The sequence below is a fragment of the Sciurus vulgaris genome, assembly GCF_902686455.1.
Source record: "Sciurus vulgaris genome assembly, chromosome: X".
Classification (NCBI taxonomy): Eukaryota; Metazoa; Chordata; class Mammalia; order Rodentia; family Sciuridae; genus Sciurus; species Sciurus vulgaris.
The window spans coordinates 29577770-29603989 of NC_136471.1; the positions used below are offsets into that span (position 1 = coordinate 29577770).

General features: G+C 36.5%; 1 long non-coding RNA gene across 1 annotated transcript in view; it reads right to left on the reverse strand.

Moving 5' to 3' along the window:
• Positions 1-644: 644 nt before the first annotated feature.
• The window catches only part of LOC306650959, a 262319-nt gene continuing 236743 nt past the window's right edge, over positions 645-26220 (reverse strand). Inside the window, exon 3 of the long non-coding RNA XR_013761070.1 lies at positions 645-734. This is a non-coding gene — a long non-coding RNA (uncharacterized lncRNA). The remainder of the gene's footprint in view (positions 735-26220) is intronic.

The window sequence follows — 26220 nt, forward strand, 5'->3', positions numbered from 1 at the left end:
TAGTGCACATTGACGCAAAAATTCTCAACAAAATTTTAGCAAATCGCATACAAAAATATATTAAAAAGATAGTGCACCACGATCAAGTGGGTTTCATCCCAGGGATGCAAGGTTGGTTCAACATCCAGAAATCAGTAAATGTAATTCACCATATCAATAGACTTAAAGTCAAGAATCACATGATTATTTCAATAGATGCAGAAAAAGCATTTGATAAAATACAGCACCCCTTCATGCTCAAAACACTAGAAAAAATAGGGATAGTGGGAACATTCCTTAACATTATAAAGGCCATCTATGCTAAGCCCATGGCTAATATCATTCCAAATGGTGAAAAACTGAAAGCATTCCCCCTAAAAACTGGAACAAGGCAGGGATGCCCTCTTTCACCACTTCTATTTAACATCGTACTTGAAACTCTAGCCAGAACAATTAGACAGACCAAAGAAATTAAAGGAATAGGAGTAGGAAAAGAAGAACTCAAACTATCTCTATTTGCTGATGATATGATTATATACTTAGAGGAACCAGGAAATTCCACCAGAAAACTCTTAGAACTCATAAGTGAATTCAGTAAAGTAGCAGGTTACAAGATCAATGCTCATAAGTCCAAAGCATTTTTATACATAAGTGATGAATCCTCAGAAAGAGAAATCATGAAAACTACCCCATTCATGATAGCATCGAAAAAAATAAAATACTTGGGAATCAATCTCTCAAAAGAGGTGAAAGACCTCTACAATGAGAACTACAGAACACTAAAGAAAGAAATTAAAGAAAACCTTAGAAGATGGAAAGATCTCCCATGTTCTTGGATAGGCAGAATTAATATTGTCAAAATGGCCATACTACCAAAATTGCTATACAGATTCAATGCAATTCCAATTAAAATCACAATGATATACCTTACAGAAATAGAGCAAGCAATCATGAAATTCATCTGGAAGAATAAGAAACCCAGAGTAGCTAAAGCAATCCTTTGCAGGAAAAATGAAGCAGGGGGTATTGCAATACCTGAACTTCAACTCTATTACAATGCAATAGTAACAAAGATGGCATGGTATTGGTAGCAAAATAGACAGGTAGATCAATGGTACAGAATAGAGGACATGGACACAAAGCCAAATAAATACAAGTTTCTAATACTAGACAAAGGTGCCAAAAATACGCAATGGAGAAAAGATAGCCTCTTCAACAAATGGTGCTGGGAGAATTGGAAATCCATATGCAACAGATGAAACTAAACCCATATCTCTCATCCTGCACTAAACTCAACTCAAAATGGATTAAGGACCTTGGAATCAGACCAGAGACCCTGCAGATTATAGAAGAAAAAGTAGGTCCAGATCTTCATCATGTCAGCCTAGGACCAGACTTCCTCAACAGGACTCCCATAGCACAAGAAATAAAAGCAAGAATCAATAACTGGAATAGATTCAAACTAAAAAGCTTTCTCTCAGCAAAGGAAACTATCAGCAATGTGAAGAAAGAGCCTACAGAGTGGGAGAATATCTTTGCCAATCATACTTCAGATAGAGCACTAATCTCCAGAATTTATAAAGAACTGAAAAAACTACACCAAGAATACAAACAATCCAATCGACAAATGGGCTAAGGAAATGAATAGACACTTCACAGAAGAAGATGTACAAGCAATCAACAAACATATGAAAAAATGTTCAACATCTGTAGTAATAAGAGAAATGCAAATCAAAACCACCCTAAGATTCCATCTCACCCCAATTAGAATGGTGATTATCAAAAATACAAGCAACAGGTGTTGGCGAGGATGTGAAGAGAAAGGTACACTCATACATTCCTGGTGGGGCTGCAAATTAGTGCAGCCACTCTGGAAAGCAGTGTGGAGATTACTTAGAAAACCTGGAATGGAACCACCATTTGACCCAGCTATCCCACTCCTTGGTCTATACCCAAAGGACATAAAATCAGCATACTACAGAGATACAGCCACATCAATGTTCATAGCTGCTCAATTCACAATAGCCAGATTGTGGAACCAACTTAGATGCCCTTCAATTGATGAGTGGATAAAGAAACTGTGGTATATATATACAATGGAATATTACTCTGCCATAAAGAATGATAAAATTATGGCATTTGCAGGCAAATGGATGAAATTGGAGACCATCATGCTAAGTGAGATAAGCCAATCTCAAAAATCTAAAGGATGAATGATCTCGCTGATAAGTGGTGATGACCTGTAAGGGGGAGGGTGGGAGGAGTTAGTGTTAAGGTTAGTGTTAGGGTTAGAGTTAGGGTTAGGGAGGGGGACAAGAATGGAGGAAGAAAGGATTGTTTAGAGGGAAAAGAAGGGTGGGAGGGGTGGGGGAGAAGGGAAAAAATAACAGAATGAATCAAACAACATTACTCTATGTAAATTTATGATTACACAAATGGTATGCCTTTACTCCATGTATAAACAGAGAAACAACATGTATCCCATTTGTTTACAATAAAAAAAAATATTGAGTTTTGGGTAATGATAAGAAATGCCAGAGAAAAGAGAACTGAAGCCTAGAAACCACATCAAACTACTGGGAACAGCAAGCAATACTGGGGATTCTTAAGAGTAGGCCACAGAAACAAACATTCAAGCCATGGGAAGAGTATGGTTGTAGGCACTAGGCAGATGCTCCTGGAAATCTCAGGTATCAGGTATGGAATGACATGTTGAAACAAGGAAATGAGACAGACTTTGACCATAGGGAACACATTAAAAAATTCCTCAGTATTACAGCAGAAGAGGATCTTCAGGTTGTACTAGTTATACATTTCTTAACTTCATTTTGGAAGTTATTAAAACAAGGAAGTGTAATAGACCTTGAGCATAATGAACAAACCAAAATAATCTAAATAGGCAGAGGAGGCTCTGTAGTAGGGTGTACTGCTTATATATTTCTTGACTTCCTTTTGGTTCCGGTCCTGGTTGATCTGAGAGGTTGGAATAACATTGAGGCTAAAATATTGTACTAAATAATTGCAGAAGAGGATTGAAGTATTCGTAGACAAGGGGTTGAGTAAATTGTTATGTTGGTTAATTCACATCTTACTCAATTGGCCTGAAAACTTTCCACACCATTTCCTGTTTCAGATTGTGTCCTGTAATTTGGGTTCTTAAAAAGAAAAGGTCTAGAGTATAGGAAGATATGTATCTGGGAAAAGTTTGTTTTCAGAGTTATTACATTTCTTCAGTGTCCAACAGCCTTTAAGATTCACATTGGAATAAGTGGAACTTTAAATACCAGGGGATTTTGCTAATTTTTATGATTATGACAATGGTGATCTAAGCAGTAAAACAATAATCCATCCATTTTGGCAACAAGTATGAATTTTTGCCAACATTGTGAATGGTCAGAGATTTTATAACTTCCTGGAAAGGTAGCCTCCCTTGGTCAAGGGAAATACCTTTTTTTTTTTCAGGTAAAAGACAGTGTATTTTATTGCCAACCACCCCACAGTGTCTCCTCAGAGCTAGCTATACCATTCAATAGTTGGATATACTTAGGTATAGGTCCTGACCTCTGATAACAGTATTATAGAAGGATCTTTCTATGCTTCAGGGAGAAATGGCTTCCTGTGGCCTCTTCTGTTTATTTATGGGCTCTCAGTGGAAGAAGCAAGGATGTTGTCATGATGTTATATGAGGCTGGTTAACTTTATAGTGTGAGAAACTTGAGCTATGTTTTGGGACAAAAATAATACCCCTGCTTCCTCCTGCCAACCCACATCAGAAAAAAAGGAAAAAAAAAAAGGAAAAAAAAATCACTATCCTCAAACCAAAACAAGTAGAAGTCTGTGCTTGTGGTTCTTAGGATTTTATCTCATTTCAGGGATTTTGGTTTGAGATAATACCTTTCATACTATTTCCTTTGGCATTCATGAAACTCAATTACCTTCAGACTCATGGTTTTCTGACAGAACCTCGTAGGGTTAGCATCAATGTTCAGTGTTTGCCCTGGTTCCCTTTTTAATGATTACGTAGTTTACTAGTCAAACAGATAAGTCCAGTGCAAGGTGAACAGGGATAAATGCTGAAATATCTCTGTGGCTGAATTTCCTAATGAATTAGTAACTCTTAGAGTTGCTTTTTGGATTCCTTACAAATATCTGGAGCCCTGAGAATTACAGAACCCATACCACAAATGACCTTATTGGGTTGAATGGGAAATCTGTGCTGCCATTTGAAAAGCTTATTCATTACAATTCCTTCATTTTATAGATATAAAAATTAAGGTCCAAAGAAGAACAGTGATTCATCTAAGGTTATCCAAGCAGTTGATAACAGAAATAGACAAATATCAAGCTGTCTCCTGGCTCCCAGTGTGTTCACAGTAGTACATCACTTAAAATGAAATTTTAGAGTCTATTTGGAAGATACATGCAGAGATAATTGTATGGGTTAGAGGAACCTGTACCTTTAAAGTTGTACTAGTCATGAGCTAAAGGATTTCAGGGGCCCATTCACCACAATACCTTGCCTGGTGATTCAGCCTTTTGGTCATTTAGAAAGTCATCCCAACCTGGAAAATTCTAGGTGTTTTCTTGTGAATGTTTCTGCTCATGTTTGGTGGGTTATGAATTGATATTTAAATTCTGGTACTGCTTCCATGTTGTCTGCTAGACTAAGACCTGGAAATGTTATGATTTTACAGTGATTTCTAGGGGCTGAAGTGATTACTGAATTCAGAAGTAGCAAAGTTATTTTCTTGAGTCAAAGCAAAGGAAAACACATTCCTTATATTGACTATAAAAAGATGGAAAACTTGACCCTGTCCTTCAGGTGAGAAAATTGTGAACACAAATGAAAAACTTTTAATAACCATTTGTTACTTAAATCTCCTCTGTCAACATGCTACTGGGTTTCTTGGCAATACTCCAACCATATGGAGTCACGCAACATGATCTGGTTGTTCTGACTGCTAATCTGTAGTTGGTATGTGGACTACACCAGTGTTTTCAAAACTGGTTTATCATCAGAATCACTGGGGGAATTTTTCTTATTTGATTAAATTTAAATTGTAATGATTTTTAGCATATTGATTCCTAAATCATACCTCCAGGGATTCGCATTCAAGAGATGTGGGGCATCTTGGAAATCTTTATTTTTAACCAGCTCTCTAGACAATTCTGATGATCATGTAGGTGTGGTACCTCTTTCACCAGGCTGTTTCTCTTTTTGTCCAACTTTGTCTGTAAAAGGCTCTTCTGTGGAAAAAAAAATCCTAGGATGACATATGCTCTGCTTAAGGAAAACAAGGCCTACAGATGCATAAGGGAAGGCTAATTGACATAGCCAGAAAAATTATTGGTTCAAGGAGAAAGGGTCACGGTGGCAAACCATTACATAGAAGACTTTTCTGTTTTTAATTATTTATTTATATTTATATTTAACTAGTTGACAGAGAAACTGGAGGAGGTAGAAAAGTTTATAACTCATGCTAGGGAATCATAGCACATTGGAGATCCAAGAGATAAGAATATACAAAAGATCTGGAGTGATATTAGTCCTAAGGAGAAAACAGCATTTTCTTGATAATATTTGATTCTCTCACCCTTACCCCTGGATATTTTCACAAGCATGCTGATTTGTCTAAGTGAGATTTCACCTATACAAAGCTGAATCCAGAAATCGATTACAACATGTCTGGAAGGGAAAGAAACTGAATTTGCATTCCTTTTCATAATTATCCACTCCCTAACCATTTCTTCTCAGCCTTCCTGCAACTTGTGACAAAATAGACAGTAAAGTGCTACTAAGATACCCTCACTATTTGTGTAAGGTTATAAAAGTAATAAATTACCAGACAAACACTGCTTTTAATTTGAGATGTTGTGAACTGCCTTGAGAGAGTGCCTCTTGAAGAAGTACTATGACACCAAGCTGAGGCCCTTGAGGTAATAATTAGCAGGAGCTAGCAGACCCTCCTCTCCACATGCAAACTGGAGCTACTTCAATTTGCTTTTCTGTTTAATGTGTGTATTCTGTAGGTTTTCTCAGTGCCGGGGCCTTCAGGATTGGTACCCTAGCAAAGGGTACCAATCAATCTCTGCTCTGGCCCTGTCAGACACATAGTAACCCTCTCTTCTCCTCAGTGAGAAGACATCCTCTTCAAGTGTTAATCAAGATAACAATAATGCTTAATGAGATACCCAGGAGCACTTCCTTCACAAAATAAGAACTCATAAGTCATGGTTCTCTGTGGAAGCATTTTGGAAGTTGGCTGGTGATATACATTTTGAGATGAAGATTGCCTTTTAAAAATAGCAATAATAGACCTTAATTTTATAGTAGATTTAGATATACAGAAAGTGGTAAGTGTATTCAAGAATTCCTCTATACTCCTCACTCTATTGTTAATATTGCTATGGTACATTTGTCATAACCAATAAATCAAAACTAATACATTATTAGTAACTAAAGTTCACACATTAAGATTTCCTTAATCTAAAGGAATTCTGTTCCACAATTCCATCCAAGATACCATATTATATTTAGTTGCCATGATTTCTTTAAGGCTCTTCTTCAGTGCGCTATTTTCTCAGATATATCCCTTAAAAAATTAAACTGACAATAATTATATATATTTATGGGGCCCAATGTGATGTTTTGATATATGTATACATTATGGAATGATTAAATCAAACAAATTAACATATGAATTGCACATATTTTTAAGGTAAGAACATTTAAAATCTACTATTTTAATAATTTTGAAACATACATTATTATTAACTGTAGTCACCATGCTGTGCAGTAGAGTTCTAAAACTTATTCCTACTGTCTAACTAAAACTTTGTGTCTTTTGACCAAAATCTTCCCATTCTCCCACCTCCATGCCCAGGCTATGGGACTACCATTCTACTCTCTACTTCTGTGAGTAGATTGTGTCTATGAATTTGGAGAAGGAAGATCACAGAGCTACAGTGCTATTCTTATTACATCATATAAATGGTACATGCTGTCCAAATGACTTATCACCACTGATGTTAATCTGGCTGAGATAGGGTTTGACAGGTTTCTCCATCATACAGTTACTCTTCTCTTTGCCATGCTATCCTCTTTGAAAGGAAGTCACTATATGCATCCCAAATTTAAGAAATGTGGAGATTTATGATCCACTTCTTTGCAGGCAGAGTAACTACATAACTATTTTGGATTTCTGCCTAGAATATTTCTCTGTTCTCCCCCATTCATATATATATATATATTCACAAATTTATATCCGTATGAACTTTTGAATATTTCTTTTATACTATGGGTTGTAGTCCAGTAATACTACCTCATTAATTTTTTTTGCTCTATTTATTCAAGCTTTGACCATTACAGCCTCTTTCAGTTGGTTCTGTGTCCTTTAGATACATTCCTTTCAATGTGTGTTTGTGCTTTGGAGCACTTTCTTAATTTCTGGCATCTCAAGATGCCAAGTTCATCTTGCATATTTCCAACCCCAGCTCTTGAATCAACTATTTCTCCAAGGGACCCAGGTTCCTTTGATTGGATAATGATATTGGAAAACAAGATGTGGGTGCTGGTTGTGCTTGTTGCTACTGAATTTAAATTTATTCCAGGTCCTTTCAACTAACAGATATAGGAATGTCTGTGTTTTATACTTATTCATGTATGTATATTCATCTATATCGAGTTATCTATCAATTGGGTTTTATCTCTCTATATTAAGCTTAACATATGTTCATTGATGTCACTGATTATTATTCATTACCATATGGATCATTTTACCTTCCCCTTGTTTATCTGTATGTAGCCTCTCTCTTTAATAGTGAGAAGTCTTGCTCTTACCAACTGCTACCCATTTACTTATTGCTCAATGCCAATATACAGATAAAGGTTTTAGAATTGTTAATCAACACCTCCATGGGAAACACCTTTACCAAATAGAGTACAGTGTTTATAAAAGCTGCCTTTTTTATTTGGTGGTATAGATCCCACTCATTTCCAAAAGGACTTTTGATTAAGTTTACTTAGATTTACTCCTCATCTACTTGGTGAAGTTTGTAACAATGCTAGGGTTTTCTCCACACATATGTTATACCCTTGATCCCAAGATCACTTAGATGAGTTTCTCTTCAATTTGTACACTTGAAGTTTCATATTTTTTGTTATTGTTTTTGTTTCTGAAGTTTCATTGTTTATGCTAAAGTTTCTATGAGCTTTAACAACTACATGTTGCCATGTATCCACCACTACAATATCATGTTGAATAATTTCACTGACCTAAAAATTTCATGTGTTTTGCTTATAAAGCCTTCCTTCCCCTCCTGCAAATCTCTTGTAACCACTGATATTTTCTGCATACCTATAGTTTTGCTTTTCCAGAATATCATAAAAATGGAATCATACAAAATGTAGTCTTTTAAGACTGTCTTCTGTCACTTAGCCATATGCATTTAAGACTCAGCTATAATGTTTGATGGATTTGTAGTATATTACTTTTTATCACTAAATACTATTCCATTGCATAAATACAGTACAGATTTTTTATCTACCTATTGAAAGATACCTTGGTGCTTCTAGTTTTTGATGATTATGAATAAAGCTGCTATAAGCTGCTATCAGCATTCACATGCAGATGTTTCTGTGGATATAAGTATTCAAATCCATGGGACAATATTTAGGAACATTAATTTTGGGTTACATTTAAGAAATGTCTTTAAAAAAATGATCAAACTTGGGGCTGGGTTTTTGGCTCAGTGGTAGAGTACTCACCTAGAACATGTGAGTCACTGGTTCAATCCTCAGCACCACATAAAAATAAAAATTAAAAAAAGAAATGACCAAACCATTTTCCAAAGTAGCTGTGCTATTTTATATCCCTGCATCCTCATCAGTATTTGGTATTGTCACATTTTGTGATTTATTTATTGTTGAATCATTCTTGCATTCCTGGAAAGAACTTCATGTGGATATGTATATTATTCTTTTTATGTATTACTGTACTGTATTTATTAATATTTATTAATATTTCACCATTATGTGCATAAGAAATAAAGATCTGAAGTTTTCTTTGCCATTTTTTGCAATAGGGTAATTCTGGCCATATAAAATGAGGACTGTTTCCTTTTATAATTTTCTGAAAAATATTATATAAATTTTCAAATTACATCTTCCTTAAATATTTTGTAAAATTCAGGATTGAAAACATTCAGGCATGGCATATTTATTTTACTCTGTGGAAGTTTTCAAACTGTGAAATAATTTTCTTTAGTAGATGAGAACTATTCATGTTATCTATTTCTAGTAGGGTGAATTTGGGTAGTTTTTGTCTATCAAGGATTTGGTCTATTTCTTTTCAGTTATCAAATTTGCGGTCATTTAGATACTGATAATATTCCCTCATTCTTTTAAAGTTCAGGGAATCAGTAGTGTTAACCTATCCTTCATTTATGATATTGATAGTTCTATGTTCCTTCTTTTTTCTTGGTTAACTTGGTTAGAGATGGATCAATTTTGTTGCTTTTATCAAAAAATGAAGTTTGGTTTTGTACATTTTCTCTGTTGTTTTATTTTTTCAATTTCATCAATTTACACTCCAATATTTTTATTTACTTTCTTCTGGTGACTTTAGGTTTAATTTCTTCTTTCTCTTATTTCCTGATGTAGAAATGTAGAGTATTAATTTATCTTTTCCAAATAATCTATATATTTAATGCTAGAAATGTACTTCTTATTTTGCTGAATCACACATTTTGATGAGATATATTTTCACTTACATTAAACTAAAAATATTTTAAAATTTATCTTGAGACTTTTTTGATCCATGGACTATTTGGAAGTATGTGGTGTGATTTCCAAGTTTTTGTTAATTTTTCTAGCAATATCTCTTCTAAAGTTTTCTTGTTTAATTCCATTGTGATCTCACAATCTATGTTTCTTTCTTTCTTATACTTAAGGTTGAACCCAGGGATGCTCTGTATAAGTTGCCAAGGCTGCTCTTCAACTTGCAATCCTTTTGCCCCAGTCTCTTGAGTAGCTGGGATTATAGCTATTGGTTCAAAACATGCTTTATATATTTATACTGTTTCATAAACTTTAAGATATAATTTCATGGCCCATAATGTGGTCTTTCTTGGAGAATATTACATGTAAACTTAAGTAGAGTGTATATTATTCTGTTATTGGATGGAATCTTCTATATATATCAATTAGTTCAAGTTGATTGATAATGCTGTGTTGGTAATCTATATCTTTACTGATTTTATGTCTACTTTTTCTATCAATTACTGAGAAAGGGGTTTTGAAATTCAAAGTATAATAATAGATTTGTCTATTTCTTTTTATTTCTATAAATATTTTGTTGCAGTTTGTATGTGCATTTATAATTGTTATGTCTTCTGTGAGAATTCCTTTATCATTATGTTATGATCTTCTTTATCCCTCATAATCTGCATTGCTCTGAAATATGCTTTTTTTCCAAAATTAATACAACATCTTCAGATTTCTTCTAATTAGTGTTAGCATGGTATCTTTCTCCATAACAAATGTGGAACTTCATACTTACAGCAATATTCTTATGGATAACATATAAACAAATATTTAGGTCTTTAAAATCTACTCTTGGAAAATCTGTCTTTCCCCTGGTATATTTAAACTATTCAAAATTAATGGATTATTGTTATAGTTGGGTAAATATATTTTTGTAAATGTTTTCTTGGTTTAATATTTTCTCTATTTCTTTTTTCTGCCTTCTGAGGTTTTAATTGAGTGTATTCTGTAATTTCACTTTATTTCCTCTCTTGGCATATAGTTTATACTTCTCTCTAAAACATTAAATAATATAAATTATTTATTAATAAGTACCAGCCAGGACCATGAGGAGTTTGTTTTCAGATTCTCACTGTGAGACCTGGTAAATTCTTACAGTAAAAGCCCACATAAGTGTGTAGAGTTCCCCCATAAACCTAGAAGTTTCTTAATCTCCAAAGTAGTCTTTACTCACTCTTCAGAAATTTATCTAAATAATCATTTAAATGTCCATAACAGATTAAGAATTTCTGTGGCTTATGTTCCAGGTATAGAAATTTTAAGGTTTATGTCTCTCTGGACATGGTAGTCTATCCAGATTTTGGGGTGGTGATTTGCTCTATTTCAGTTCTCTTATGCATCCAAGAAATTCCATTGTTTTTAATTTCTTTTTCAAGCCTTTTCTTGTTTTAAGTACAGAAGTACCAAATCCCAGCTCCTTGTATGATCTGAAATTAGAACCCAAAGCTTTCCTTTTTATACCCCAAATTACAATCTGAATCCACCCCTTCACTCTACTACTTATTATCTCTGAGTAACAAAGATAGCTAGTTTTGATCACCATATTTCTGTATGTCTATAATCTCTTTGTTTCTGTAAAAATAGATGAAAGATAGGCTCAGTGTCTGGTAGAACACTAATTGGCTCATTAGCTCTAAGTACATCATTTTATTTTCATTAGATAGGATCAGGTAAAGAATGAGTAGAATCTCAAACTCACCCTATTATTGAGGAATATATGTTTTAACTCAATTTAAATAAATACCCACAAAAAGGAGTTTAGAGGAAATAAAATATGAAACAAATACATTTTATCCATAAAGATCATAGAAAGATATGAGTGGACATACAGTGGTCACTGAACTTCAATGGAAAATGAAGCTCAGGGACTGGCCAGGAGAAAGTACACTTTCAGTACAAGATGATTCCCCCTTTTATCTGTGGTATTACATTCTTTGTGGAGTCACAAGTCCTTGTGAAAATATGTTGAAAGACAATGACTTTCTTTCTGTAAAAAATGTACATCCCTGCCACATAGATGATAGTAATAATGACCTTAACTCACTTAGATATCTTGAAGGCAGTCCCAAACTTTTCTCCTGTCTCCTCTGTCCAGGGATCTTAGCTGTTCTGCTCAGACAAGTTCTCTTTAGATCAGGGGTCAGGAAAATTTGACTCACCATTTAAGAAAATAAATTTCTATTGTAATACTGCCATGTCTATGGTTTTACATATTGGCTATGGTATTTTTGTGCTATAAGAGTAGAGTTGAAAAGACATGGCAAAAAACAAAATTATTTACTATCTGGAGTATAAGTTTGCTGATCCATATTTTTGATTAAAGTGTCCAGCAAAGAAGAACTGATAAAAGAGTTACCATGTCCAAGGATGCTTACCTTTTGACATGGATGAAAATGCTTTTCAATTGGAAGGATTTAATCTTAAGTATGGAATATTATGTTTCAATGAGAAAATGCCTAAAATCAATTGATAAAAGCCTGATTCGGAACATTTACATATATGGTCAGCCTTTCTAGTAAGCAGAAAACACCAATTCCTGTCATTCAAGAATTCCTAGACTATGTCGAATTGACTTACATGAAACGTTACCATAAATTCTGTCTTTTGGTTAATAGTCTAATACTGGCCTTACTTTCCTTACATACTCAAACAGTGCTCTAAAAAGATATCCCAGTTTTTCAGAAAAAAAGAGGGACTCTATCTGCTGCCCTTTTCCTCAGGACCCCAATATGGTGATTTCCTAACACAAAAACTAGACTTCTAGTACTCTTTGCTGGTGCTGAGAATCAGAGTAAGCAGTTGTAAACGGCTTTTTCTGCAAACATTAATGTTCAGTGGGCCAGCAGAGGAACAAATATAGAGTTCACATAATGTCATTTCTTTCCAGTTTAATATTTGCACAAGCTACTCACTGGTTTGAAAGGCTGAAGAAGTCAGTTGTGCTAATATCTACATAAAGGTTTTATCAGGGAAGAGCCTCTGACAGAAGTGCTTTGAAGGCAAGGCTTGACTGGCCAGCCAATGGTGCTGATCATTCAAACATATGTCTCTATTTATCTTTTTCAAGGCTACAGGACAATCTCACTCATGATTGTTTCTTACCTGAGGCTGTAAAGACAACTTAAGGTTTTTATTTTGTTCTTTGTGCTAATTTTTTTTCTAGTTTCTCTTTGCCACTTCTAACCTCCATCTTGCCCTGCCCTATCCTGTGCTTATTCTCTGTTAACTTACTGTATACTGTTTGCCTGAACATTCCCCAAATGTATTTGTCTTGTTTATGTGGAGATAACATGCAGTGGTGCAAGGATGTAGACTTCAGAGAGGATGTAAAGAGTGTATTCAGAGAGAACTGAGCTGTTTTATAGCATACTAAGTGTCATTTTACCTTTGATGAGTCTCAGTTTCTTAATTTGTAAAATAAGAATAAAATCATGTATTCCTCAAGGGATCAATAAGAGAATTACTTGAGATAATCCTTGCATGGTACCTGATATACTGTAGACAGTAACACCAGTTATCTTCCTCCCTTTGTCTTCATTCTTCTCTAGAGGGGGCTTTTGATTTTTGTGACTTATCTGGCATCTGATTCATCTTGACCCAGGCCCTTGTATTTACATATGCCCTTCTTTCCTGGGTTCACAGTCTTCCTCATCCTTCATTTCTTAATCTAACGGAGCAAATAAACTGACCTTTAGTTTGGGTGGCTAACTATAATTCCTTGGAACTTGGAAAGCCTGCACTCAATAACACCCCCTTGAGCCATTTAGAAGTGTGGCAGAATCATTATGTGGTGATTTGCACATAAGTGGTGCTGTGTTTTATTTAACCATGACAGAAAAGAATGTGTAAACAATAGCATCTGCATGAATATGTATGTTGCTTAATGACACTATTATTTAATTTGCTCCTTTGCCAAGACTCACCTCACAAATGGTTCTAGGAAAGCCCTAGGAATTACCCCCAAACCACCAAATGCTCATTCTTATATTTCCAATTCACTTAGCTTTTTAAGATTTGTTAGGGCACATATAAGCAACAGTCTTACCTCATGTTGATCTAGTTTCTTCTTTTAAGTAAATAATTGAAGGAATAATTTCTTCCAAACGCCATGTCCTGGATGTCAGAAATATCCATAATGTAGTCTTGGGTTACACATCTTATGTTAACTCTTCCCCACAATTTTTGTCCTCTCTACTCCCAGGCCCTATATATACTATCAACCTAAGGTTTAGTTCTCATTATCCTTTCTTACCTTCCTTTATTGTGTTAGATGAAATTATTGATCACACTTTTTAATACTTTGTAGTGGTAACATATATTCACTTCTTTGCAATGGTCCTGTGATACAGAAAATATGTCTCTGTCTTTTGATGTTGGGGTTGGCGATGTAACTTGTTTGGCCAATGTGATGTTGGCAGTTGTGTTTCTAGAAACAACTTGAAAATGTGCCTGTCTGGTTGAGATTAACTGATTTTGTGCTTCTGCCATAACCATAGTTGAATGTTCCCTGGTTTACCTAACTGGTTCAAGGAATATGAGAAACATATGGAGCAGACCTGGATCTAACCTACAGCTAGCTTGGAATCAAATCTACCCAACTTAGATTAAACAAACCCAGGTGATATGAAGATCTGTTACAATGGGAATAAATTGAGTGTTGTGACATTGAGTGTTGGGAAGGCTTGCTATGCAACAATAGCTAATTAATATATCCAACAATCATATTCAGATCTTCTAGTCATATAGCCCTCACTACTGGATACTCTTTCTCCAGTATTTCATGAATAAGTCATTGGTCACTTTCTATAAATCTGGTAACTAATTTGTATGGTGTTTTTGAAATAGAGACATAATTCTTTCCAAAGATGACTATATTTCACATTTATTTAATGCTTCATTCTTCTAAAATGTGAGCTCTTGTCATCTGCTAGAAACCCATGTATTAGATAGGGCAGATTCTCCCTTTGCTAGATGAACAACTTCATATACTAACAAAAAAAATGATTTGCTCATGATCATGGGGAAAATGGGAATGAAGTTATTTGATTTCTATTCTAGCACTGTGAAAATCTTACCAAACTCTAGGAAGAGAAATCATATAATTTACTTCTCTTGAGTTTCTTAGCTCCTAGTAAAGTTTATAACACAGACTAGGTGCTCAAAGCATGATTGTATTTTGGTGTAAGAACCAGTTGAAACCAATATTTACATGCTTTGAAGTATTTTCACATAAGATATATTTCTTCTCATGAAGGTAAAAATGGAACTTTTCTTTCTATAGTGCCTCAGGCTATTTTTTTGCACCCAACAAAATATATCAAGGTACAAAGTAATGGACCTGAAGAGAATAGGCATTGGCAAAGTTACCTCAGGAGTTTGTTTGCTACTTTGATTGAGAAGTAGGTGAAGATGTGTGACATTATATTTTTGTTATGGTTTGGATGTAAGGTGTCCCCCAAAAGTTCACATGTGAGACAATGTATATGGAAATGTATATGTTGTGAGAGTCTTAACACAATCAGTGAATTAATACCCTGATGGGATTAACTGAGTAGTAACTGAAGTGGTAGGGAGTGGCTGGAGGAGGTGGGAATTGGGGCATGGCTTTGGGTATATATTTGTATCTGAGTGGAGTCTTCCTCTGCTTTCTGATCATCATGTGAGCTGTTTCCCTCTGCCAAAGTATTCTGCCGCACCTTGAGCCCCAAGGAATGAAGTTGGCCCTCTATGGACTAAGACCTCTGAAACCATGAGCCCTCAAGTAAACTTTTCTTCCTATACTGTTAGTCTGGTCAGGACCTTTACTTGCAGCAGTGAAAAAGCTGACTAAAACAATTTTCCACATGGCTGCAATATCTCCCCTCACACATGCTCTTTTACAATGTTGTCTTACTACTATCATTTTAACAGGTGAAGTCTAATTCCCCTCACTTTGAATCTAGGCAGGTGCATGACTGTTTCAAATATTAGAGAACATTGGGAGTGATATCCCATGACTTACAAGGATAGATAGGTCATAAGAGACAATGTGTTTTCTGTCTTACACATTAGGACATTTGGTTTTGGAAATTTTTTGTGTGTGTGCGCGCGTGTGTGTGTGTGTGTGTGTGTGTGTGTGTGTGTGTGGAGTAGTGCTAGGGATTGAACCCAGGGTACAGGGAATTCAAATATGGTCACGTTTGCCAAGGCAGTTGTTGAGAAAAGAATCATTCTAGTATGCTGATCTCCTTGCCTCCTATCCCCCTCTCTTTTCATACCTTCTCTCCATATCACTGTGGTTCAATGGAGAATGAAACAGCTATTCCTGATTGGGAAGCCATTTAGAATTAAACCAACATAAAATCAGCTGGTTTGTCTACTCTTTCAGGAACTTGAGATGATTATTGGCAATTTTCTCTATTAGGTATATCCAAAGAAAGGTCAGTCCTAAGTCTGAGTATATGTGATCACTTAGTTTTCTAACTGCTCTGAGAAGAGCTCTCTAAGACTCCTCTAGGTCCTACCTTCTATAGTCTTTGAACAGACAGAAGAAACTTATTGCAAAAGGCAAACTGGACTCTAAGCCCAAATAACCATTAAGGGGAAATTTAGATCTTGAAAAGTACCCTGAAGGTGAAAATCTTGAGGACTTCATTATGAACTAAAATTTAAGACCTGGGGAGGAAGACCCAAGCCTAAAAGTTTTTCCTTTCTTTAAGCTAGGGATTCAAAGTGAATTATGAATGCCATAACTAGAACAAATTATGTGATTTTCTTTTAAAACTAAGTTATCTCAAAAGTTTTGACTATTATAGATAATTTTTAAAGAAAAATACCTTTAAGGATACACTTTATAAACCAGTGTTTTTTCAAGTACCAGTTTGGTTCTACTCTTTTGTTCTTCCAACTGAATATGAACTATGTATGCTTCAGATCTCTTTAATTTCAAAGTGTGAGATCATAATCAACATCATCATTATCACTGCCAACACCACTATTTATTTATTTATTTATTTATTATTTATTGGTACCAGGGAATGAACTCAGGGATGCTTTACCACTGAGCCACATCCCTAACACTTTAATTTTTTTAAATTATGAGACAGGATCTCACTAAGTTGTTTAGGGCCTCATTAAGTTGCTGAGGCTGACTTTGAACTTGTGATCCTCCTCCTTCTGCCTGCCAAGATGCTGGGATGACAGGTATATGCTACCATGCCCAGCTCTACCACTACCACTTATCAGAAGTAGAAAGTTAACTGATGTTTATTGAAAATCTGTGATATGCCAAGAATTGAGTTAGATACTTTATATGCATTATCTCTAATTCTATATTCATGATGTATAATAATTCTGAAGTTAAACCTCTAACATTGAAACTATTCTTATTAAATTGATGAGAAAGTGAAAGCTCAGAGAAATTAACTACTTTGCTTGAGATCACCTACCAACTAAGCAGTAGAACTAGGGATATTTATAAAAAGCTGGGTACAGTGGTTCATGCCTGTAATCCCAGCAGTTCAGGAAGCTGAGGCAGAAAGATTATGGATGGAAGATCACAAGTTTCAACAAAAGCCTTGCCAAATTAGTGAGACCTTGTATCAAAATAAAAAAAATAAAAGGGCTGGGGATTTAGCCTGTTGGTAAAGTACCCCTGGGCTCAGTCCCCAGTACTACAATCAATTGATCAATCAATCAGTCAAATAAAAAATTTATGGAAGTATAATTCACATGCAAAAATGAATCCACTTTAAGTGTACAAGTCAATTTTTTTATAAATTTACAAATTTATGTATCCACCACCACAGTAAAAGGTTAGAACATTTCTCATATTCATTTGCTGTAAATAATAAAGATTATTTGCTGAAATAATAAACATTAGATAGATAAAAATAAAATAGGTACTTACAAAACAATACAAAAAACCAATAAACCAGGCAAGCATAGTAGCACATGCCTGTAATCCCAGAAATTTTGGAGGCACAGTAGCACATGCCTGTAATCCCAGAAATTTCCGAGGCTGTGGCACAAGGATCATAAGTTTGAGATCAGCCTTGGCTTGGCAATTTAGTGAGACCCTGAGAAACTTAGCAAGACCCTGTCTAAAAAAAAAGACTAGGGATCTGGGGATGTCACTCAGCAATCGGTGTAAAGTGCCCCTGGGTTCAATCCCCAGTAAAAAAAAGAAAAGAATCAAAAAATCCAACCCAAAAGTTTATGCTTTAGGAAGGTACAAAAAAATTTTTAAAAGAAATTTAACCTTAGAATAAGAGAGAGAATTCTGAAGATACTAAAATCAGGAAATGAAGTGACAGTATTAGTGATCCAACAGAAATAAAAATGACCATAAGAAAATACTGAGAATAATTGTATGCCAGCAAGTTAAATAACATAGATAAAATGGACAAAGTTGAACAATACACATGTTACCAAAATGACATAACAGTAGGAAAATCTCAATAGAGCTACTAAAATAAGATATTTAATTAGTAATCAAAAACCTTCCCATTAACAACAATAAAAAGGTCAGGATTCGATGACTTCACTGCTCAATTCCATCAAATATTTAAAGAATTAACACCAATCATTCACAGGATTTTCCAAAAGACAGAAGAGAGACCCCATCCTAACTTATTCTGTGAGACTAGTATTATCTTGATATAAAATCTAGGCAGATACATCAAAAGAAAAGACAAATAAAGACCAATCTCTTTTTTCCTCTTTATTCCTTTATTTTTTATTTCCATTTAAAAAATAATTAAAATAACAACACTTGAAATCTACACTTAAATTTTTGAGTGTACAATACCGTACTGTCAACAATAGGCATGATGTTGTACATCAGGACAGGGATATCAGTTAGATGGTGAAATAGAACTCTCTAGCACATATCCCCCACTTGTACAGAAACCTCCATAAAATGAAACACCATCCATGAAATAAAAGTACCTTCATAAGAGCTAAGGAAACATGGTGAAAGACCACAGTAGCTGGGTGTGGCATATGAAATAAGAAAAGTAACATTCAAGAGGGTAGGAAGGACAGGAAGGACATTACTCTTACCAGCCCTCCCCCAATCCCAGGCAGTACAGTCTGGAGACAGATACCCTTCACATGGGGGAAGGAGAGGGGAGTAAACATAGGACTTTGTTTTAGAACCTGATACCAGACTTTCCCCAACTAAAACCCATAGCCAAGCAGGCCTATATCTGCAGACTAAGCCCACCTGGTATACTATGACCCAGGCCAGATTCTACAGCTCTGGGCCTATGCAGTGAGTGGCCTTGGTCTGTACCTACAGGCTTCAGACAGCCCCCTTCACAGGGCTGACTCAGATATCATGTTTGCTGCATCATTAGACTAATCACCCCAATGCTAGTCATTAGGCCAGTACTCTGGGAGGATGGATAAAAGGATTGAGGACCACTCTGTTCCAGGGTAACACCCCTGGTTTCAAACTCCAGGAAGGCACCTGCAAGTAAAAGCTTTAGGCCTACCCAATATTAGGACAGTTTACAAGGTCCTACCCTCTAGGATGGCCCTTGTAACTCTATGCTACAACAGACCAAGTTTTCAGATATGTCTCAGTAGACCCCAGCACTGGTCTGTCTGTTATGAACCCAGGCTCCAGGTCCTCCCCTGCATACCCAGCATCCATACCAGCCCTTTGGATATAGCCTCTAGGTTAGCACCTACATATGCAATTTCTAGATTCATACTAGTGGACAGTTTTTAGGCCTGTCCATATGAACCCAGGTTCCATGCTGGCCCTAGTAACTCTTGGCAATAGGACAGTACATAAAATCTTAGGCTCCAGACAAGCCCCTACAGACCTAGGCTCCACACTTTTCCCAGGACCACGTAAGTCCTGTGACCCCAGGTACGAGTGGCCCCAGGATCCAGGCCTGCTTCAGCACATCCAGGACCTAGAAGCACCCCAGTAGACTCCCACTGCCATTCTCAACCCCACAAACTGAGACTCTAAGACTACTCTTACAGATTCAGGTTCCAAGCCAGTCTCAGTGGACTAGGATTCAAACCTGCCCTTGCTGATTCAGGTTCTAGACTTGCCCCAGTTCTGGGCCAGCCCCAACAAACTTAGATTCAAATTTCATTTCAGCACCAGTTTAAACTCTGTTCTCCCACTCATCTTCACACTGGTCCCCAAAGATAGAGGCTCCAGGCCCATCTTTAGATCTAATCATTTGGTGTACCCCAGTGGATCCAGGCTTCAGGCCCAATATTCCAGATCCACCTATCTGATAACTCAGACACTAGGACATACGATCCAAGACTCCAGCAGCAAACCTGTCCTTGGACCACACCAGATGACCTATTCAGAATTTCCGGGCAGGCCAACTCTTGAAGGGTTTTTCCAGACAAAGCAAGTCTAAAAAGACTGGAAAAAGCCCTCACATCTTTCCAAAGTACAGAAATCAACATAATAAGAAACAGAAAAATGGGGCCATTACATGACCAAGGAACACTATAATCCCTGAGTAACTGAAACGTTGTATAATTAATTTCTAGAACTTATTTATCTTGCATAAGTGAAACTTCAAGAACTCCCCATTTTCCCTTCTGTTTAGCCCCTGGTAACCTTCATTTTACTCTGTTTCTAGAGTTTGACTATTTGTAGCTACCTTGTATAAATGAGATCATGCAGTATTGGTTTGGTGATTGGTTGATTTCTATTAGCATAATGTCCTCCAGATTTACTCATGTTGTTGCATATGAAAGGATTCCTTCTATAAAGATTAAACATTATTCTATTGTATGCATATACCACATGTTCTTTTTCTATTCATTCAGTGATGGACATTTAGGTTGTTTCCACATCGTGGCTGTTGTAAATAATGTAGCATTAAACATGGGAGTGCAAATATCTCTTTAAAATTCTGATTTAAATTCCTTTGAATAAGTGAGATTTCTGGATCAAATGGTAGTTCTATTTTTAATTTTTTGAGGAACTGTCATACTGTTTTCTATAATGTTTGCACTGATTTATATTCTCACTAACAGTACATAAGTGTTCCCTTGTCTCACTATTCTTGCAAATACTTGTTATTTCTTATCATCACAATATTGGCCATCTTAACCTGTATGATGTAATATCTCATTGTCATTTTGATCAATTATCTATGATGATTGGTAATGTTGGGCAGCTTCTCATGTATCTAACCGTTTCTATGTCTTTTTTTGGAAAAAATGTCTAATCAAGTCCTTTTCCATTTTTCAATAGCATTATTTATTTCTTGGTGACTGAATTATAGCATTTTTTACATATTTTAGAAATGAACCCCCTATGAGATACATAGTTTGCAAATATTTTATCCTATTCTGTAAATTGCTCTATCTCTGTGTTGATTGTTTCTTTTGCTGTGCAGAAGAATTCTCATTTAATATAATCCTGTTTATCTATTTTGCTTTTGTTGTGTATGCTTTTGGTCTTTTGTCTATGAAATCATTGCCAAATTCAACATAAAGACGATGTCCCCCTATGTTCTCTTCTATAAGTTTCAGGTTCTGCATTAAAGTCTCACAAGCATTTTGAGTTGATTGGGTGTGTTGTGAGATGAATCCAATTCCATTTTTGTATGTTTCCGAAGCACCATTTTTGAAGAGTTGATCTTTCCCCCATTACATATTTTTAGTACTCTTACCAATGATTATTTAACCATATATGCATGGATTTTTTTCAGGGCTCCATTCTGATTTATTGGTCCATATGTCCGTCTTTATGCCAGTACCATACTGCTTTAATTACTATAACTTTGTAATGTATTTTGAAACCAGGAAGTGACATACCTCCAACTTTGTTATATTTCCTCATGATTACTTTGAATATTAATGTTCTTTTGTTATTACATAGAAATTTTAGAATTGTTCTTTCTATACCCATAAAAAGTCAGTGGGGGAGGATTCAAGATGGCGGACTAGAGGAAGGCTGCATTTCATGTTGTTCCAGGACTCAGGATTCAAAAGAGGAGATATTGAGAGACTTGGGACCAACTCAAAGTGGCCGGGTGAGTCTCTCCCAGATGGGGCGGTAGTCCTGGAATGCAGGAAACTTTGTGAAGTACAGCTGCCCTGCGAGACACCCCTCCCCCAACTGGAGCAGTGAACTTGGAAAACTGGGAGCATCGTAGAGGAGGCCACTCAGCACAGCGCTTGGACTCGGAGCAACTACTGGGGTTCTGGGCGGCTGCCAAGAGGAGGGGCTGTGCGGCAAGCTGTTTGGACTCAGAGTGACCACTCCTGAACACCGGGGCCTGCGCAGGGGAGGAGGAGGAGGAGCGTGTCGGGTCGCTTGGACTCGGAGGGACTGTACCAGAGCTCCGGGCGGCTGCTCAGAGGAGGAGGTGAGTGGTGACTTGTGTGGACTCAAAGTGATGGCTCCTGAATACCCAGGGGGCTACCCGGAGGAGGAAGAGGAACGGGGCGGGTCACTTGGACTCGGAGTGACTGCCCAGGTCTATGGGTGGTTGGCGGGAGGAGGAGGTGCGCAGTGAGTTGCTTGGACTACTAGTGACCGACCGGAACACTGGGCGGCTGTCCGGAGTAAGAGGCGTGCGACAGGTCGCTGAGACTCGGAGGGACTTTATGGGACTCCAGGTGGCTGCTCGGAGGAGGGGCCACATAGCCAGGCGATTAGGTGCAGAGCAGGGTCCCAGGACCTAGGAGGCTTCTTGGTGGAAGAGCCGCACAGAGACACGCTTAAGGGCGGAGTGAAGGTTCCAGGACTGCAGGCAGATTCTCTGAGGAGTGGCAGCCTAAGGAGACACGTCTGCGAAGGGTGAGGCTCCCAGGCCCAGGCAGTAGGTCCGGCCCCTGGGAACGTTGCAGAGGAAGGCAGCCCAGCCCAGGCGGTAGCTGTAAATTGAAGGGAACCTCTAGGAGGGGAACTGACCAGCGAGACTTCCCCACCAGGTGAGTCTTCCCTGCCGGGTGAGGTTTTCCCACAAGGAAGGTAAAACCAGAGACACAGGCCCAAACAGGCCTTGCCTCAGCCCACAGCCTAGTTCCCCTTTGGATGACCATTGGTCAAAAAGTGAAGGCACCTCTGCCCACTAGCAGGGAATATACCCCACCTGAAGGCCACCACTCCTAGAGAGGCAGCTTCCTTGTGGAGCACCGCATTATCAATTTCCTCCAAGACTTCAGGCTACTGAAGGCTAAGGGGGGATATATATAGAAATCTTCAGGGACATTGTAAGTCAATAGAGGAAATCTGCGATATCTCAGCGGTCCACTGATACCTGAACAATATGAGGAAACAAGGAAAGAAAATGCTGCAAACAAATCTAGATGTTACATCAATAAAACCCAATGACAGCATGGCAGAAGAAATGACAGAAAAGGAGTTCAGAATGTACATAATTAAAATGATCAGAGAAGCAAACGATGAGATGAAAGAGCAAATGCAAGCATTGAATGATCGCACCAATCGACAGTTAAAAGAGCAAATACAGGAAGCAAAAGAACATTTCAATAAAGAGTTAGAGATATTGAAAAAAAAAACAAACAGAAATCCTTGAAATGAAGGAAACAATAAACCAAATTAAGAACTCCATAGAAAGCAAAACCAATAGGATAGAACACCTGGAAGACAGAACCTCACATATTGAAGACAAAATATTTAACCTTGAAAACAAAGTTGACCAAACAGAGAAGATGGTAAGAAATCATGAACAGAATCTACAAGAACTATGGGATATCATGAAAAGGCCAAATTTAAGAATTATTGGGATTGAGGAAGGCTTAGAGAAACAAATCAAAGGAATGAACAATCTATTCAATAAAATAATATCAGAAAATTTCCCAAATCTGAAGAATGAAATGGAAGATCAAGTACAAGAGGCTTATAGGACTCCAAATACACAAAATTACAACAGACCCACACCAGAGCAGATTATTATGAAAATACCTAACATACAAAATAAAGACAGAAATTTAAAGGCTGTTAGATAAAAGAACCAATTTACATTCAGGGGGAAACCGTTATGGATATCAGCAGATTTTTCAATCCAGACCCTAAAAGCTAGAAGGGCCTGGAACAACATTTTTCAAGCCCTGAAAGAAAATGGATGCCAACCAAGAATCTTATACCCAGCAAAACTTACCTTCAAAATTGACAATGAAATAAAATCCTTCCATGATAAACAAAAGCTAAAAGAATTTACAAAAAGAAAGCCAGCATTACAGAACATTCTCAGCAAAATATTCCATGAGGAAGAGATGAAAAACAAAGAAGCAAATCAGCAAAGGGAGGAATTATCCAAAAGGAATCGTCAAATAAAGGAGGAAACAAGTCATGTCAAATAAATAAATAAATAAATAAATAAATAAATAAAATTTAAAAAATGAACCAAATGACCAGGAATACAAATCATATCTCAATAATAACCCTGACTGTTAATGGCCTGAATTCATCAATCAAAGGACATAGACTGGCAGATTGGATTAAAAAGAAAGATCCAAAAATATGCTGCCTGCAAGAGACTCATCTCATAGAAAAATATACCCATAGACTAAAGGTGAAAGGATGGGGAAAAACATACCATGCACATGGACTCAGCAAAAAAGCTGGAGTATCCACCCTCATTTCAGATAATGTGGACTTCAAGCCTAAGTTAGTCAGAAGGGATAAAGAAGGACATTTCATACTGCTTAAGGGAAGCACAAATCAGCAAGATATAACAATCATAAACATCTATGCCCCGAACAGTGGCTCATCCATGTATGTCAAACAAATCCTTCTCAATGTCAGAAACCAAATAGACCATAACACAATAGTACTAGGTAATTTTAACACGCCTCTCTCACCACTGGACAGATCTTCCAAACAAAAATTGAACAAAGAAACCATAGATCTCAATAACACAATCAATAATTAAGACTTAATGGACATTTATATAATATACCATCCAACAAAGAGTGAATACACTTTCTTCTCAGCAACACAGGGATCCTTCTCTAAAATAGACCATATATTATGCCACAAAGCTAATGTTAGTAAATACAAGAAGATAGAGACACTACCTTGTATTCTATCAGATCATAATGGATTGAAGTTAGAAATAAATGAAAGAGTAAAATACAGAAACTATTCCAACACCTGGAGATTAAACAATATGCTATTCTATGATGAATGGATAACAGAAGATATTAGGAAGGAAAATGAAAAATTCTTAGAGTTAAATGAGAATAAAGAAACATCATATCAAAATCTCTGGGACACTAGGAAAGCAGTACTTAGAGGGAAATTTATTTCGTGGAGCGCATTTAATAAAAGAACTAAAACTCAACAAATAAATGACCCAACACTACAGCTCAAAGCCCTAGAAAAAGATGAACAGACCAGCACCAAAAGCAGTAGAAGACAGGAAACAGTTAAACTCAGAGCTGAAATCAACAAAATTGAAACACAATAAACAATACAAAAAATTGACAAAATAAATAGTTGGTTCTTTGAAAAAATAAACAAAATTGATAAGCCTTTAGCCACACTAACAAAGATGACAGAAAACCCAAATCACTAAAATTCAAAATGAACAAGGAAATATCACAATAGACACGATTGAAATACAAAACATAATTAGAAGCTATTTTGAAAATCGATACTCCAACAAACAATAAATTTCGAAGACATCAACAGGTTTCTAGAGACATATGAATTTCCTAAACTGAACAAGGAGGACATACACAATTTAAATAGACCAATTTCAAATAATGAAATAGAAGAAGTCATCAAAAGCCTATCAACAAAGGAAAGTCCAGGACCAGATGGGTTCTCAGCCGAGTTCTACAAAACCTTTAAAGAAGAGTTCATTCCAATACTCCTCAAAGTATTCCATGAGATAGAAGAGGAGGGAACCCTATCAAACTCATTCTATGAAGCCAAAATCACACTGATACCTAAACCAGACAGAGACACATTGAGGAAAGAAAATTTCAGACCAATATCCTTAATGAACATCGACGCAAAACTTCTCAACAAAATTTTAGCAAATCGCATACAAAAACATATTAAAAAGATAGTGCACCATGATCAAGTAGGTTTCATCCCAGGGATTCAAGGTTGGTTCAACATCCGGAAATCAATAAATGTCATTCACCATATCAATAGACTTAAAGTCAAGAATCACATGACTATTTCAATAGATGCAGAAAAAGAATTTGATAAAATACAGCATCCCTTCATGCTCAAAACACTAGAAAAAATAGGGATAGTGGGAACATTCCTTAACATATAAAGGCCATCTATGCTAAGACCATGGCTAATATCATTCTAAATGGTGAAAAACTGAAAGCATTCCCCCTAAAAACTGGAACAAGGCAGGGATGCCCTCTTTCACCACTTCTATTCAATATCATCCTTGAAACTCTAGCCAGAGCAATTAGACAGACCAAAGAAATTAAAGGGATACGAATAGGAA